This window comes from Sminthopsis crassicaudata, chromosome 2, assembly GCF_048593235.1.
Source record: "Sminthopsis crassicaudata isolate SCR6 chromosome 2, ASM4859323v1, whole genome shotgun sequence".
NCBI lineage: Eukaryota > Metazoa > Chordata > Mammalia > Dasyuromorphia > Dasyuridae > Sminthopsis > Sminthopsis crassicaudata.
In genome coordinates, this window is record NC_133618.1 from 554,440,176 (window position 1) to 554,453,898 (window position 13,723).

At 34.6% G+C, this 13,723-nt stretch overlaps 2 long non-coding RNA genes across 4 annotated transcripts in view; one reads left to right on the top strand and one right to left on the bottom strand.

The window, feature by feature from the left end:
- Positions 1-433: 433 nt before the first annotated feature.
- On the bottom strand, positions 434-13,287 carry LOC141558203 (uncharacterized). Of its 2 annotated transcripts, none has more exons than XR_012486987.1 (3): positions 12,910-13,287; positions 2,535-2,805; positions 434-663 (listed from the first exon to the last, which is right to left on the bottom strand). It is a non-coding gene; the product is annotated as an uncharacterized LOC141558203 (long non-coding RNA). The 2 variants fall into 2 exon arrangements; XR_012486988.1 differs by having other exon boundaries at positions 2,490-2,805.
- LOC141558204 (uncharacterized) overlaps positions 9,198-13,723 on the top strand; it is a 182,578-nt gene continuing 178,052 nt past the window's right edge. For both annotated transcript variants that reach the window (XR_012486990.1, XR_012486989.1), the window contains exon 1: positions 9,198-9,446. This is a non-coding gene — a long non-coding RNA (uncharacterized LOC141558204). The remainder of the gene's footprint in view (positions 9,447-13,723) is intronic.

Here is a 13,723-nt window from a genome sequence, read left to right on the forward strand (position 1 = left end):
TAAATATTTGCATGTTATCTCTTCTTTTAAATTTATGTTCTTTGAGAATAAGAGATTTTGTGTGTGTGCTGTGTGTGTATACATGCTTTTTTTTTATTCATAGCATTTAACAGAATGTTGAATTTAACAATATTTATTGATTGATTTAGCTTATTCAGTATGGCAGAATAGTAAAGGTTGAGATTAGAGCAAAGAGAACACAAAGAATCCTAATTTTCAAAAATGAGCTACCAAAACTGTTAAAAAATGGAAATTCCCTATTCAGAGTAATTTAATTCTTTAAACATTTAAGTACTTAATGGGTCACAACACTAAGGAGAATATAATGTTAATTGAAATATGGTCCTCACCCTAAAGAAAATTATAGTCCAGTATTATCATAACTCATATTTACATAATTTTGTGAGATTTATAGAGAATTTAGATTCTGATGTCTGATTTGGTCCCTGTAACAACCACTATGAGGCAGGGACCAGCAGTTTTATTACCTTATTTTACAAATATGAAAACATACAAACATAGGTACATATATGTGCACACAGATACATTACTACATACATTCTTATTCATTTAATAATTGCCATCAGCAGGTAAAATAAAAGGCAATCTTCATGTTTCTTCATTCTGTTCAAAGCACAGCAACCAGGATCTTTTGAATGAAACCTATTGAAAAACAAAACAAAACAAACCCCTTAAAAAACAAACAAACAACAAATCAGGTGATTTTGCTCTAGCAGTTACATCATGTACTTAAGGGGAAATTCTTCCTTAGTAAAAACATTCGAATCCATCACAAATTGTCTGGAATTGAGGATACATCAGAAATCTTAAAGATACATACACTAGCATTCATGGAAAAAAGAATTAAAATTATTACAAATTACAAACCTACTTTAATATCTTACCATGGAAGAGCTGAGGGAAAATATGGAAGAGTGCTAAAACTACCTGATGTGTTCTTTATATTTGGAGGAAAGAGTGACAAAAGAAAGGGAACATCAGCACTATTCTCTACCATTCTGCCCCCAGAGAACTGAGATCTGTGAACCTTGAAGCTCTGCTCACTGTTTCCAGACTTTGTTGTTCTCACTGGAATTGAATGGACACAGGGTGGGTTAGAATAAATTTCCACTACAATGTAGAAAACTAGGTATATAAGCTTGTTCCTTCTTTGTTAAATCTTGGTTCTCAGCACCCTTGAGGAATGGAGGTAATATTACCTTTTACAAATTCCAAGCTTCATCCTAAGTCTAAGAGCCAGGTGATATGATCGCCTCACCTTCCCCAATTATTTCAAGGGACAAATCAGTTTTAAATAAAAAAAGGTTTTATAAAATTGTAACTAAGAATTCTGGAACTTGGGAGCAAATTCAATTGTTCCTAGGGCATTCATAGGATGGTCCACCCAGGTCAGGTGAAAAGCAAAAGGCTGTATAGTTTTTCCTTTTTCTCAAAGAGTTTGGATTATGAACTGCCTTCCACTTCCCACATGTCCTTATTTTAGCACAGTCAATGAATCTTGATATTACCCACATTAATTGAAGGAGGTAGGAGGGTATTAGTAGAGAGTAAGGAGGGAATTAGTGGAAAGCTGCCATGTGAGAATGACAGAGGGTGGAGAGCTTTTGCTAAATGCTACCGGGTCAATGGTCCATGGTAGCCTTGAAGAAGAAATGTGTCTCTTGGATATTGGCACCCAAATATGGTCACTCTGACCTATTTAAATAGCTCAGACTAATCATATCAATCTATGTGCCAGATATTATGATAGTGTCTGGGTTACAAATTTAAAGTAGAAAATAATCCCTACTGTTTCACAGGGGGACCATAATTTAATTTGATCATTAGTTGAACAGTGTTGTTTCTTTTGTGAACAACTGACTAATCTGCCTTACATCTGTGCTGCTCAGTTGAGTGAGCTAGTCACACATTTTTTTTTTTTTTTCATAACTATAGTGTTGCCTTCCTAGACCTGAACTTGTAGAAAGCTTTGTGGTGCCTTCAAGGGTTATTACACAGTGAGGTGTGTTTCTATTTTAGGATTCTCTTTGGCTGAAATACAAGGAAGAAAAGGCTTGGCCTCTGGGCAAATATCTTCCTTCATTATTTGAAATGGTTGTTGGGAAATGGTGCATACAATCTTTTTCACTTGGAAAGTCTATTTCTGAGTCATTGCCTGGATTAGGCAGTCTTCTCCCCACATATACCCCTCAAAAAAAAAAAAAAAAAAAAAAAGAATGTGCAGAAATCTAAATATGTTATGACTACAGCATTATTCTTATCAACAAGTCTAACTATCCTGTCCTCCCTCCCACAACTCCTCCCCCCCCCCAAAAAAAAAAAGAAGGAGGAAATAAGGTTAATCTGGCATGACCTGTTCTTGATGAATACATTCTGGCTTTTAGTTATCACTGCTTTTCTGTCTATGTGCACACAGACTACACTTAACAGAATCAGAGACTCCTATAATCAAAGATCTAGAATTTTACCTAGGATTTTTAATATAGGATTTTCATTGTGTTCTAGGATTTTACCAGAAGTAAAATGTTGCACTTTTTCATATGTACTCCATTTTCTTTTTTTCTTGCTTGCTTTCTTGCTTTCCTTCTTCTTTTTTTTTTCTTAACAAAATCAATAAATTTGCCCTCTCACTTCCTTTGAGGTCTTTGCCATTCTTCATGAACTTCAAGAGATCAGTAACAGTGGCTCAGCAATCACATTTGTCAGTTCCTCGAGTATCTTAAGATTTGTTTCACTTAAACCCAATAACTTAAATCCAGTGAGAGTAGATAAGGTATTTAGTACCTACAAGAAAAAAAAAAAGATGAGGAATTGAAACCAATAAGTAAGAAAATAAATTATTATTGCTATTAGAATTATTAATAAATTGTTATTATTAAAATATCATTTCACAATATTGGTCTCAATTCCCTATTAACCCTCTTTTCTTCTATTTTTTAATGTTTAAAGCTCATTTTCCTTGGAAATAGAAAAAAGAAACAAAATAAGATATGAATGGACCATGTCCATTTCTATCATACAGCTTGAGAAGTGTCCCTAATCTTATTTCTCATTCTAGTCATATATCCAACATTATTAAAACAATCTTTTTTATTCTTAAAATTTATCTCCAGCTTTAACATATTGTGGACTTTAGCACTGCTGAACAATCTTAAAGGACTGTGCTACTTTTTTTTTTCATTTGCTATATCACCTGCTCTTGCTTTTTTATTCTTTTTATTTTTTTTTTCTTTTTTTTTTTTTTTTAATTTTTTATTTTATTTTATAATTATAACATTTTTTGACAGTACATATGCATGGGTAATTTTTTACAACATTATCCCTTGCACTTACTTCTATTCAGATTTTTTCCCTTCCTCCCCCAACCCCCTCCCCCTGATGGCAAGCAGTCTTATATATGTTAAATATATTACAGTATAATTTAGATACAATATATGTGTGTAGAACCGAATTTTTTGTTGCACAGGAAGAATTGGATTCAGAAGGTAAAAATAACAGTTTACATTCATTTCCCAGTCCTTTTCTGGATGTAGCTGGTTCTGTCCATCATTAATCAATTGGAATTGGATTAGCTCTTCTCTATGTTGAAGAAGTCCACTTCCATCAGCATACATCCTCGTACAGTATCATTGTTGAAGTGTATAATGATCTTCTGGTTCTGCTCGTTTCACTCAGCATCAGTTGATGTAAGTCTCTCCAAGCCTCTCTGTATTTCTCCTGTTGGTCATTTCTTATAGAACAGTAATATTCCATAACATTCATATACCATAGTTTACCCAACCATTCTCCAATTGATGGACATCCATTCATCTTCCAGCTTCTAGCCACTATGAAAAGGGCTGCCACAAACATTTTGGCACATACAGGACCCTTTCCCTTCTCTAGTAGTTCCTTGGGGTATAAGCCCAGTAGTAGTATGGCTGGGTCAAAGGGTATGCACATTTTGATAACTTTTTGGGCATAATTCCAGATTGCTCTCCAGAATGGTTGGATTCTTTCACAATTCCACCAACAATGCATCAGTGTCCCAGTTTTCCCACAGCCCCTCCAACATTCATCGTTATGTTTAGCCAATCTGACAGGTGTGTAATGATACCTCAGAGTTGTCTTAATTTGCATTTCTCTGATCAATAGTGATTTGGAACACTCTTTCATATGAGTGGAAATAGTTTTAATTTCATCATCTGAAAATTGTCTGTTCATATCCTTTGAGCTTTTTTATTCTTTATTCATGTCTTAAAAATCTGAGGTGAACTGAGCTGAGCTATTAAGTCACCTTGGTTTCTATAAGGAGCTCTTCATCAAAGTAATTTTTGCTTATGTCCTCAGAATTTCATTCTTGAGAATTTAACTTGAGAAACTTGAGAACATTAGGCTTTCAAATCCTTCCCAAACTTTCTCTAAATCCTTTGAAACTTACTTTTCCTAAATTAAAAGTATAAATTAGATTATATCCATCTTTCTTCCTCATCTCTATCATGAATGCTATAATGTTTTCCCCCAAAATTCCTTTGATATAAGATAAAAGTTGGAAAGTCAGAATTGTTTTAGATTACAGAGGAACTTAAATAACAAATAAAGGAGTTGAAACTTTATTAGGTGAGCAGGAATAATCATGGCTATATCTATCTATCTATCTATCTATCTATATAAAGATTATTCTAGTAATGAAGGATGTGATATTATGTACTTCTACAATCACCCAGATGAGTGCTAATAAGAATACATGTACTAGGGTGATAGCAATGAGACTAGAGAGGAGAGAATATATGTGATAGATTGTCATTCATTTAGGAAAAGATCTACTAATGATATCACAAGTGGATTTAAGTGAGTCGTGCTAAGTCATCATCATCACTCTCCAAGAATCATCAAGGTCTAGTAGCATGAAAAAAAGGAAAATTGACTTAGTGATGACCCAGGATCAAATAGATGACCTTAACATCTTTAATGTCTGATCAAGCTCTAGCCACTTTACAATTTCTCTCATAGCTATTGAAACAAATTGTTTTCATCTACCTATTCCACCAGGGAAAATCTTCACATGCATAGAGTAGGCATCTCCCTAACTTAACTGACAGCTATTAGGCTTGTTGATTATTCTTAGTTTGGTTTAGTATATCTATCAAGACAGTTGCTGCTGCAAATGCTATAACTTCTTGAAGTCATGGAGTAAGAGTTAGATAATAGGTGGATATCAAAGGTGGAGGAACAACCCAGAAAAAAGGCTTGGCAGGGCCTCACATTGAAGTTCTAGTACTCCCAGAATATCCCATACACCTTAAGTGAAAGTATTGTAAGAATGAAAATAACAGGACTTTATAATCCACTGGATATGCAAGATAAGGAACAGAGAAGGGTTAAAGATAATTCAAAGCCATAAAAACCCTAACTTGCCATTGACTACTCTTTTCCTCTTTGCAATCTGTGATGTAGTGGAAAGTGCAATAGACTTTATAATCCACTGGATATGCAAGATAAGGAAAAGAGAAGAGTTAAAGATAACTCAAAGCCATAAAAGCCCTAACTTGCCATTAACTACTCTTCTCCTCTTTACAATCTGTGATGTAGTAGAAAGAGTACTTGATTTGTATTCAAATCTACATCTAAATTCTATTTCTAGTAATTACTAGAAGTATTCTCAGGGATTTAGTTTCCTTATCTTTAGAATGAGGATGTTTATCCTATCTACCTCATAAAGTTGTTTATAAACCACAAAAAAATTAATGTTATTTTACTGTATCAGATATAGATTTATATATGTGTGTATGTACATATATACATGAGTTTATATGTATATATGTACATATACTCACACACTCACTCTCACTGCAATCAGTCAGCAAATAAGCATTTATTAAGCATTTTTCAAATTTCCACATAGAAAATAATATGAGAAGGGAAGGGAAGGTATTAATACATCCCGGGATCTAGAAAGGCCTATTGCATAAAGAAAGAATTGAGTTGAGCAACAACCAATGGTTGGTTGATTGCTGTCCGTCATGCTCAGAGGACCAAAATGGTGTCACTATGTTAGGATCAAGGTACGGTGTATCCCTATTGTTTCTGATCAGATCAATACAACTTTAGAGGTTCTACCATATATCTGGCATGAATAGTCCATAACATTTGGAGTGGGAATGGCTCTAAATTTGCACAAAAAATAGTAACATATTATGGGTGATGTTTTTTAACATGCACAAATTAGATTTAAGGGAGGAAGAGGTGTTGGACATCATGGGTTTTTTTCTTCCAGAGTCATTAAATTTTGGTGGCAAGACAAAAGTCAAGATATCTGGCTTGAGCTGCGATGGATGATTTTGGCACCTTTGGTATCTATAACCCAGCTCTCAGTTCTCTGCACTGCCTAATTCCTCCTTTTTCAGGACCTATTAGAATAAACTGTACATATCTGCTCATTTTACCCTCACAGGCTTAGGATAGATGTTGCCATCCCTCTCCCCAACTTACACAATGGGTTTATGACCATTGGTTACCTCAACCTGGTTTAGCCTGTCTATTCTAAGCAAAGAAACTAAAAGACAAAGGTGGGAAGTCAGAGCATTGCAGACACCATTGATTGCCAGTGCATAGTCAGGGAAATAAAAGATGGAGATTTGTGTCTGAGAAACAGAAAATAGGCCAGAGCAGCTAGATCATACAATATATAGACTGGAACAAAGAGTAAGAAGACTACAAATCTAGGAAAGGGCTAGGTTATGACGACTTTTAAATGCCATACTGAATTTTGCATTTGATTCTGGAAGAGATTGGAAGCAGGTACAACATAGTTAGACCTATACTTTATAAAGTATTTATAAAGTTTGCAGCTAGGCGATGAGTAGAATAGTGTATGGAGGGTCATGGGTCTGGTAGATCTGTTAGAAAACTATTGTAAGAGTTGAGACATTTTTATATATCTCTTTGCCATTTTTCTTTCAAAAAGTTTAATGTCTTAAACGAAGACCTTTATACCATCATTCCCTATTTCTGTGAGAGAAGAAAGTCAACTGAAAAATAGTAACCTATCCAGACCTTATTCATCTTCAGAATGCAGCTCTTCAGAAAACCTTTTCAAACCATTTTTCACTCAATCTAATCACTGCATTCTCTGTATGTCTATCAACATTTAGGGTCTAAACTAATTTAGCACATTGTTATGTAATTTTCAGGGCACCTATGTGGTATAGCAGAAAGAGCATCATACCTGTACTCAAAAATATTTTCTTTCTGAGTTCAAATCTGTCCTTAGACAATTATTAGCTATGTGGCCCTGTCACCTATATTGGACTACTTGCCATGTAGAGGAGGGACTGGAGGAAGGGAAGGAAAAATGGGAACACAAGGTTTTGCACAGATTAATGTCAAAGAATTATCTATGTATATGTTTGAAAAAATAAAAAGCTTTAATTAAAAAAAACTAGTTTAAAAATTAATCATCAAGAAACAATAAAATTGTTATTGAATTCAAGAGAAAACCATTTTGATGGTTTTCATATAGTGATTTAATATAATGCATTTTGGTTTATAATGTTTTCTTCACAAAAACCTTAAAAGGTAATACAGTATATAAACAATAGATACCCACTTAAAAATGAAGAAATTAAGGGTCACATTAAAGAGGTGAATGGCTTTTCATTGTACCACAATATTCATGGGGAAAAGAAAAGAAAGAGGAGAGAAGGAAATTTCAAGTTGGAGGTTTAGATTTGAGGGCAGCTGATAGCAAAAGTCTGGACCAGGACCTGCTAGATCACATTTTGTCTGACAAAAGGTTCTGAGAACAGAAGTAGGCAGCAGGTCAAGGTCAGAGATACAAGGAGGCCTGGCCAGCTTGTGAGGAAGTACAGAGAAAATGGAGAGACAAAGCAAATTTGGCACCCTCACAGAAGAAGACAGTGTTCCTGATTCAATAAAGCTATTTCTTTCCCCTTCCCCCCATTTTTTTTCTGGAAATTTACTCATCAGGGAAATTGGCTGTAGATAAATAAAATTTAACCTGTCAGTGCTTCAGGTAATTTAGGCAATAACTTGTACACAAATTAGCCATCTGCATTTCATGAGGAGTTCATTTATCACAAGAAGTTTTCTAAAATTTTTATCCCTCCTCAAACTTCCCATGGCTTCCCCTTCTTCCACCCTCTCAGGTGAGAACCTTGTCTCATATTTTACAGAAAAAAAAAAAAAATTGAGGCTGAGTTTCTTTTTTCTCCTCCTCTCCACATTGGAATTCTTCTAATAGACTTCTGCCATTGTCTCATCATTTACCTATTTCCCTATTTTTCTTTTTCCTTGACAAGACAAATTCCTAATGGTACCACCATCCATCCAAGCTTACAATCTAGATAGACCTTATCCTAGCCTACTCCCTCCCACCCTACCTTAACTACCCTTTCCTACCTTATCCTTTCCTCTCCTCTCCTTTCCTTACCTCCCCTACTCCACCCTACCTTATCCCAACCTATCCTATCCTACTGTATCATGTCCTCTCCTCTCAACTCCTATCCTATCCCATCCTCTCCTACCTTAGCCCTCTCCTCTTTTCTCCTCTCCTCTCCTTTTCTACCTTATTGAACCCTACTATACACTACCCTACCCTACCTTATCCTTTCCTATCCAATCCTACCCTATTATAAATTATTAGGTTGCATTATAAATAGAACAATGGATTTGGGGTCATAAAAACCTAGGTTCAAATCCTGCCTTAGATACTTCCTGAATATGTGAAGCTGAGCAATTAACTTTTGTCATCTCCTCATGTGTAAAATGTTTGTGAAAATCAAATGAGATAATAATGCAAAGCAACTTACAAACTTTAAAACATTATTAAATACTATTATTATTTTTTTTTAATTCTAGTGAAACCAATCTAAACACTGGGTTAATAATCTGTTTTGATATTTTTTTCTCTATTGGAAACAAAGTGGGGAGTCTCTTTTTCAAGAATTTATGCTTTTGATTATTGAGAGGACTACAGTAGCTGCTCCTGGTTGTTATTAGTTTTTGTTTTGGTTTGTTTTACTGTTTCCAGATCTATACTAGATGTATAAAGTTCACTTGCTCTATACTTGGCTTTCCAGACACTTGATGTGACTGGAATGATGACACCCAAAAGGAGTAGTCTCCTCCAAGCACAGCCTAGGACACAATTACCTGTTCAGCTTCTGGCTGTGATCAAAGTCCTGTAGGCAGACTGTTTTGTTTCAAAGGTGAAACTGAAACAAGTCTGTTTTTGACTTCCTGAAATAGACCAAGACACATCTTTCCCAGTTTTCAGTCTGAACACTGAGGACATATTGTCTGAGACCATCAACTCCTAAACTGAGTTTTGGAAATGTGGCAACCTTCAGTAGAATATCAGAGGAAAGCACGGACATATGAGTGATCAAACATAACCTATGTTTTTCTTAGCTACCTTTCATCTGGTAAGTTCATCATGCTATGTTATTATTAAGTCACATTCGCATGGTACTGAATCATTTTCATTTTCTTTCTGCACATACCTCATTTATCCTCATAAAAACCCTGCAAAGGAGGTGGGGTAAGTTTTACCTGCCTAGTTAAAGAGAAAAGGAAACTCACAAACAAAAGATTAATTGATTTACTTAAGATTTAGTAGCCTACTCGCAGAGTAAACAAGGCACATTTGTTGAAGGCCAGAATTAAGGTCTCCTGATTCTTAGCTGTAGTGCTCTTTAGACTATACACAGAAGCCTGGATCCTCTGAACCCTAAAGCAGTTTCAATTTCCAGAAAAGGGAAAGCAAATATGCCTGATGTGCTTGGGCAGAAGGGAAGAGGAAAGAGACAGCTTCCAAATTGGCAAAAATAAAAATGAGAATTAATTTCTAATTATAAATTCTAATTTCTACTAGGCTGAGTGGCTGTGTCTGCCTAAAATTTCCTATAGAAAAGACAGAATCTAATCTCTGTGTTTAAGGAGGGACTGACTAGAATCACTTAGTGGTCATTTAGCTCAAGTACCTTCCCAGAGCAGAAAGTCCTTCTAAATTACCAAGTGCCTCACAGATGCTTCAACAGTCTCATCTTGTGTTTTCCTGACATTGTGCTCAAACTGAACTCAGCTTGTTCATCAAATATTTTATTAAAAGAAAGTTTGTCTCTTTTTTGAGCAAGTAGGCCATATTACTAGTAATGCAGCACTTTTCACTAAAGCCTTTTGTGACCTATATTCTAGTAACTTATTCCAAACTTTATTTATGGAAGTATATTCACACCTGCTCTTTCTCAATGTGCATAGTAATCTAATTGTAGGAAGCCTGTTTCTTTTAAGGAGATTTTAGTGGCATTAGGAACAATGAAATAAAGAAGATTAGAAATACTGCTAAGGAAAAAGCATATTATTTTCAAATAATACACTTTGGGAAAGCTGATCTAATTATGCACATAGTCTTTATAAACTCCATGACAACTGTAGAAATAGAAATAGATTAGGTATGGGATTCTGTGGTCACTCAAAAAAAAATTCTCTGGTATAGATTAAAAAGAGATACTAGTTTTTTTTTGTTGTTGTTGTTGTTTTTTCTTCTAACAAGTAGTTTCTGCTCTAATCCTCAAGCTCTTCTCAGGCACTATATCCCTACTTTGATTTTTGATTGAATCTTTTATTCTAATTACTTTTTGTGTCAGGTTGGAGAGACCCCTCTGGCTTACCTCTTATATCTCTCAACTTGTAATATTGGAGTTGGGTTACCAATCTCATGCTCTTGAACCCAAATCTCCTCTGTTAAACCTAGGGTCCTCACTTGCTTTAGCATTGTCCAGGTAGGTGGGATGCCTAAGTATGAGTACTGTTTAAAACTACATTAGGAGCTGCTTTAATTTGATTATTTCTATTAATGCAAGCTGGCTGTCTACTTTGGGGTAGATGGATGGAGATGAGCAAGATCAATTCTTTATCTCAGTTGCTACTTATTTACTCTACTATATTGTTATATTTCTACATAGGTACATACAAAAAATGTGTTTCCCACCTCTTCCCTCTAAGTTATATCATTATTTTAACCACTCAAATTCACTCAAATATTGCTATCCTTTCCCTTCCACTCTGTGGGTCACCTATGAGTGTCTGCTATGTGACAGATACTGTATTAATCACTGCTGTTTGTCCTTCATTCTCAAAGAGGACCATGATATCAGAGAGTTGATGCCATGAATTCAAGTGAGAGAAGGCCATGCAAGGTCACCTGTGTTACTTTCTCCTCTAGAGCTGTTTGGATCCAATGGCCAGACATAGATGGATGCTTGGAGATGGCTTGAGATGAAGTGAGAGACCTTGGCCTTTTTAAGTTAAGATTTTTAACAGGTCTCAGTCTGACTTGGGGCAATGCCTATTCAGAGATTATAAAACTAGGTAAGAATTGAGGAAAAGAGTGGCTTATTTTATCTAGTAAAAAACTAAAAACATCAAAACCAAAAAAAACAGTTCTAAGGGTTTAAAACTTCACTAAAAACTTCTGAGATATCTGGGATAAAGACAATAAATTCAAATGAATACAAAACTAAAGAAGATATTTTGAGAAGGAGAGTACTGCCCATTAAGGTGAACAGTAAAGGCTTCAAAAAGAAAGTAATTATTTTAAGGTTTGAAAGGCATTTTATATGTTTCATGTGATATTCACAACAACTTTGTGAGGTAGGTACTATTTTGATCTTCATTTTATAGAATTAACACTTTGGGCACAAAGACCATATTTTCAGAATTCTTAAATTTCCCCTGAGATAATGAGAAAGACCATTCTTAGAAGTCATTTCACTCAACCTAAATTAAAATCAATTCAGTAGTAGAGTGGTCATTTTTAATTCCTTTTTAATAGCTAATTTATGTAGTAATTACTATGAGCCAAGAATTGTGTTAAATACTTTGCACTTATTATCTCTTCTGATCTTCACAATAATCCTAGGAGGTAGGTACTATTATCATCTCTATTTTGGATACAGGGAAAGGCAAACAGTCCCTATAAGTAATCTAATGGAGAAAGACAACAAGCAAACCACTTTTTGCATATGTATACAAAGGATAAATTGGAGGTAAATTTGAAGAGACATTAAGGAGGACTAGGAAAAGCTTCTTGTAGAAGATGGGAAGTTAGCTAAAACTTGAAGGAATCTAGGGAAGTCATGAGGGAAAAAATTAGGAGATAGAGAATTCCATTTGTGAGAGACTGTCAGTGAAAAGCCTAGAAGCTGGGACCTGGATTATTATAGAAGGTCATCAGGTCCATTCCCATACCAACTCACCATTTCCCTAATAATTATAAATACATATTGGGTAAAAATCAGGATAATCTGGGAGGAGAGTGCATGCAAAATAAATGAGGTATTTCAACTATACTATGCAAAAGAAATGAGGTATTTCAACTATACTATTTACCCCTTAATAATGAATTAAGGACCTATTTGAGGTAAACAGTATGATATTTTCTGCTATTTACTACTTTTTCAATAAGTACCTTGATATTGATAAAATTATCTTTTTGATAATTGACAAAATTATGCAATTATCTATAACTTTATTGATGCTAATGAGCATCACAACTAAGATAGCTATAGTTCTGTGTTGATAAGTATCTTGGTATTGATAGTTGATGTGGGTACTGAAATGTCAAAATATTGGGTATGCATTAACTTTGGAGGGATAGTGATGACAATTGAAGGTAGCTAATGTTGCTGTACTAGCCTAAAAAGTCAGATTACTAAACAAAGCTACAAAGCATGTCTTTGGCTACTCATACACACTTTTGGTATTCAGTGGAGTTAGACTCCAACAGATTATCTTGTTCAAGGTCTTCAATGGAAATAGAAGGGACTTTTAGCAATCTTTTCACTTTATAGATGAGAAAATTGAAGTCCAATAGAAGTGACTTACCTAAAGTTTAATGGCCAGTCATTGAGAGAGGTGAAACTCCAACTAGTTCTTCTGTAATATGCCTATCCCTCTCCTATTCCACCCCAAAAAAGACAGTTCACATTAGTGCAATAGAGTTCCCCTGGGGAAAGTAAATTGTCTCTTTTGCTATTTAGGCTGAGTAATCTAGTGAAGCAGCCAGACAGTTGAGTCAAATAAGTAAGTTAGCTAGATTATATTTTCTCCTAAGTATAAAAAGCTTTTTGAAATCTTCCTTATTTGCTATTTTATTTCTTCCTAAGTATAAAAACAATTTTAACATTTTTTTTCAAATTTTGAATTCTAGTTTTCTTCCCCTCTCTCTCCTCCCATCCTTCATTCATTGAGAAGGCAAGCAATTTAACATAGGTTATAGTTGTGTAATCATGTAAAACAACTTTCCATGTAAGTCATTTTGTGAAAACAAAAACGAAAACACAGATCAAACAAAAACTGTTCAAACAACAACAACAACAAAATACCAAAAAACAAAAACCTCAAGAAAAATAAAGAAAAAGTATCTTTGATCTGCATTCAGGCTCTATTAGTTTTTCCTGGAGAAACAGTACCTTTCATCATAAGTCCAATAAAATTTTCTTAAATCCTTGTATTGCTGTGAAGTTGTTATATTGATTATATAAAATATTGCTGTTACTATGTACAATGTTGTCCTGGTTCTATTAATTTTATTTTACATTAGTTTATGTAAGTCTCTCCATGTTTTTTCTGAAAACATACTGATAATCATTTCTTAAAGCACAGTATATTCTGTCATGACCATATAAAACGATTTGTC